The sequence below is a fragment of the Macrobrachium nipponense genome, chromosome 12 (genome assembly GCF_015104395.2).
Source record: "Macrobrachium nipponense isolate FS-2020 chromosome 12, ASM1510439v2, whole genome shotgun sequence".
In the NCBI taxonomy this organism is placed as follows: domain Eukaryota; kingdom Metazoa; phylum Arthropoda; class Malacostraca; order Decapoda; family Palaemonidae; genus Macrobrachium; species Macrobrachium nipponense.
Window position 1 is genome coordinate 62,576,458 of NC_087205.1, and position 5,000 is coordinate 62,581,457.

The window sequence follows — 5,000 nt, forward strand, 5'->3', positions numbered from 1 at the left end:
TATTGTATTTTGAATATTTATTTAACCGCATGTTTACAATTTAACCGCATGTTTACAATTTTACTTTTGTTGTTTCATACACGCTATTTGTACTCAAAACAGCACCCTTAATCCCTTGACCAACCAGTACCCAGGCCTCTACGTCATTCTCCCAAACACGATGATATAAATATATCGCAAGGCCAGTAGTCAGTAGTCGCTCGATAATGCCAGTCTGACAAAATGTTGTTGCGACAAAAACCAAGAAATGGAAGAAGGAAGTCTGCCTATTTTCACCAGAAATTGACGGACGAGAATCTTAAAAAAGAAAAAAAAATACGGTATGAAGATACCTGCAAGAAAGTTATTGATGCCACTAAAGCAATTGCTTTTAACGGAACGTCGCATCGTCACATGGAATAAAAACCGGTGACTTACATTCGATCAGACAGATACACTTCACCTTCATCCCCAACGCTGTGTGACAGATAAGGTTTCTGTGGAACTTCGCTACTCATGGTTTTCCTATATTTTATTTTCCACACATCTCCTGCCTGCCTGCCTTATAGTCTTTATCCAAGCAGGTTTGTATCCAGGAGACCCCGGCTGACACCATTATCTACTATTCTCCCTGGTGCTGCCTCAAGGACATGTCCAAGCAATCCATCTCCTTTTCATCATTATGGAACGTCCATAATTTCCCTTATGGTATCATTCCTAACTATGTTGCTATCTGGCTGATAATATTCTTTTTAGAGCTTTATTCTGAAATTGGCAAAATAGCTCAGATTACTATTTGTCTTGTCATAATATGGCTCAAATCCGTATAACAAATATAGACAGAACGAAACCCATGCATATATAATCTCACTTTAATAAGCAGTTTCTGAATATTTTTAAAATTTTATATTTAATTATTTTTATTTCTAAACATTTTATTTTATTTATTTTTAATAATTTTAATCTCAAGAGAAAGTTCACTGGATATTATTTGATTGATTCTCCGTCGTTAACCCTTTCCCCATCTACGCAATGGTATTTCATCCCTTTAACTAGTTCTGTATGTAGGGTCATCGATTGAGACCCATCACTAAGAATATTTGTACTCCATAAGCTTTGCAAATCTTGTGGTATTTAGCAGATTGAAAAAAAAATTAAGTCTGGATATTCCAAGCGTATTAGGTTTTTTAAAATGGGGGTATTTTTGAATTTCATAGTCAATGTGAGATCACAAATATTTTATTTATTGAACTTTTGCCTTTCTTAAACCTAGCCTATTCATCTCAAAACCTTTATCTATTTCGTTTTAAACCTACTAAGAATAAAAAAATATTTTCAATACAACCAATGCAAGTGTAATACCTGGTCAAAAATACATTGGTACCTTACCTGTGTCATGACTTTCATTTCACAGGTATCGGGAATTGTTAATTCATTCAGTACTTTGCAAAACAGTCTAGTTATCATACTTGGAGAAATTTCATTTTTTTAAGTTAAAATCGCCTATGCAGTGTTTTCTTCGGTGTTTTCCATCGAGCAGTTTTGTTAATCCTTCATTCTGCATAAAAAAAAATGTGAAATGTTTTATAGCATTGTCAGATCTACGTCAATTTCAAGCATGTCAATCAAGTTATCCCTCTCATATTTCTTATCACGACCTCATAAATGTGCCTGAATTGTCTTTGTTCTTCTTGTATCATTATTGACGCATTATTCACATTAATGGGTACTTTTTCACCCATGGATATTTCATTAATAATTCAGTGGGCTGCCTTGACACCAGTGCCACTCCCTGACCATACGTCTTATCAATAACACAAGCTTGCTTGTTCAAATATTCTCTCTTCTTGATTTCCGTGTAACTTTATTATCTAGACTTGTACACTGCTCTCTAGTTACTCAGTGCCTCTTTGCATTAAAACCATACCTACTCCTCTGCTGATTCTAAATATGAACATTGCCCCCATCCAGTATCATTTCTCATTACTTTCAAGTTCCCGTTTTAAATATTTATAAACCGAAGATTTTTTGCACCCACATCTACCCAGGACAGTAGGGCAATTCTGAATTGAGCCATCCATTTAAGTAGCGGAATCCATATAGTATCCATTGGTTAAACTGCATAACAGTTCCTTTTAGGATGCAGTTCCTACCTGACTAGGGTCAGTGACTCTTGCAATTGCTTGTTGGTTCCAATCCAAGGTTATCCACAGGCGCCCAGATTTGAAGCCGAAGGTAAAAAACGCTCATGACCTCATGCTACTTGGTGCTCTGACTTAACAAAAATGACTATTTAGTTTTCTGTAAAAGAAAATGATTGAGATGGCTATTTGTCTGTCCGTCTGCACTTTTTCTGTCCGCCCTCAGATTTTCAATTAGAGGCCAGAGGGCTGCAAATTGGTATGTTGATCATCCACCCTTCAATCATCAAAGATATTAAATTGCAGCCCACCAGCCTCAGTAGTTTTTATTTAATTTAAATAAAAGTTTGCAATGATCGTGTGTCTGGCACTGCTTTAGGTTCCAGCAACACCAGCCACCACCTGGTCATGGCTGAAAGTTTCATGTGCCGCGGCTGTGAGTTTCAAAGAGCGTCATACACTGTACAGAAAACTCGATTACGTCGAAAAAACTTCGAGGCATTTTTTACTTATTTATAGGAAAACTAACATTAATCTAAAAGGGTCCATGTATTATAGAGCAAATGCTTATATCAGTAGCTCGGGTTCCTAACCAAAGTATTGCCACATGAGCTACCCATTCTTGGTACTCATTAAGGAACAAGGGCACAACTCAGTTAGTTAATATCCATACCCACTCTACCCCCAAAATACACGGAGACACAGGCAGACAAACAGACATAAAACTGTATTTATGGCTTGATATTCGCGTATATGAAACCTCCACCCGGTTTTAGGGGTGTAAGAATACTACCGCCATAGGTCCTGCTTGTCGTAAAAGGCGACTAAAAGGACAGCTGCTGCCTTGCAGTCTTGCTTTTTAGCAAAGGCTAGACCCACAGCCAATAACTGTGGAAACTGCTGCCTTGCAGGTGGACTTTTTTTTCAAAGACTCGGCCCACTGCCAATAACCGTGGTTGATGATAGGTGCAACCGACACGAAATGTAGGGATAACGGTGGGAAAGAGGTGTCCGGTAATTTCATTGCAGTAATTTCGTTGTGGTAATTTCGTTGCAGCAATTTCATCGCATAGCAAATACATATTAGAGAATTTCAGTGCAAAGTAATTACATTGCAATGCAGTACATCTCACGGTAATTTCAGAGGAATAGTTCAATAGGCCGATCGTTTATTATTTCTAAACAAATTGCTTTTTGCTCAAGCTACGTCTACTGCTTTTCCTATATAAGAAATTGTTACTTACAGTTTTATTCAGTTTTAGTTTTAACCCTCAAAATGGCTCTTCAATACGTCTTAAGCTCAAGAAATAAGAAAAAGCTCATTGATAATGGTAGTCTATTTGTGAAAAGAGAGAACAACTGGTGAAAATACCATTTGGAAATGTGATCAGGTTTATGCAACTAAGTGCCGGGCTAGAGTTCATACAAATCAAGAATCTATTACAAAACAGAGTTGGAGAACACAATCACGCAGGCAATGATGCTCGTGTTAAAGCTACTAAAGTTATAAATGCCGCAAAAGAAAAAGCCATTTCGACGCAGGAAACTACTCATTGCATCGCAACCCAGGGAAACATTGGCGTATCACAAGCTGTTCCTGGTCAGCTACCAACCCATCAGCATTTAAAAAGTAATATTCGAAATGCTAGAATTGTAGCAGCACAGCCTGCGAAACCTGCATCTTTATTCCAGTTAAATATACCTCCAGACTACACGGTAACACACGCAAATCAACCCTTCCTTCTTTTTGACAGCAATGGTTGACTAGACCGAATTATTATATTTTCAACTCTAAGAAATTTACAGGTATTAGCCGGCGCAGATAAATGGTATGCAATGGTACTTTCCAAAACAACACCTTTATTCAGACAGCTGTACACTATTCATGGTATAATGAATGGCGATGTTTTGCCTCTTGTTTATGTTTTAATGGCTAAACAAACCGAAGAGAGTTACGAAAAGCTTTTACTAGAACTAAAAACCTTAGAGCCAACATTATCACCTATACTGTCCATCTGCCTGTGGTGTTTTTGTATGGTAACACTGCATCCTGGGCTTTAAATGGTTACGCTATGTAAGTAGGTAAGGTAAATAAAAGGGTATCGTGTGTACATTTGCAACTGAAAAGTATTTTGACAATTTACTGTATGCGAATTACACCGTTAATATTCGAAATAGGATATTTTATTATTGTTGAATGTAAGCCGAATGTAACTATCTAAAGCCCGGGATGCAGTGTTACCATACGCAAACACCACTGGCTGGTGGACAGATAAAAAAAAAAGAGTATAGAGTCCTAGACAAATAATGACCGATTTCGAATGCGCGGCAATTAATGCTTTTAGATCAGTTTTTCCCAATTCAATTAAAAAAGGTTGTCTATTTCATTTTTCACATTGTATATTTCGGCCTATTCAAAGGAATGGCCTACAACAGTTGTATGAGAGCGATGCAGATTTTGCATTAAAAATGCGCATGATTACTTGAATTGCATTCGTGCCTTTCGTAGATGTAGTTGGCACATTTGAATTCCTAATTGATAATAACGATTATCCTGAAAATGCACAGCCTGTTTTAGATTACTTGGAGGATAACTGGATTGGACGCCCGAACCGTCGCTCAGGACGTCGACCTCCTTGATTTCATCATATTTTATGGAATTGCTTCGACGCTGCCAGGCAAGGTGCCTCTAAAACAAACAGTTGTTGTGAAGGTTGGCATCGTTCATTAGGCGAATTGGTTGGCGCATCACATCCTACTATTTGGAAGTTTCTAGATATTTTGAAAAAAAGAGCAATCAAGAAATGAAGCTACAATGGAACAGTATGTCGCTGGTAGACATTAATCGCCGTAAAAAAAAGAAAGAAAGAAAAAAAAAAA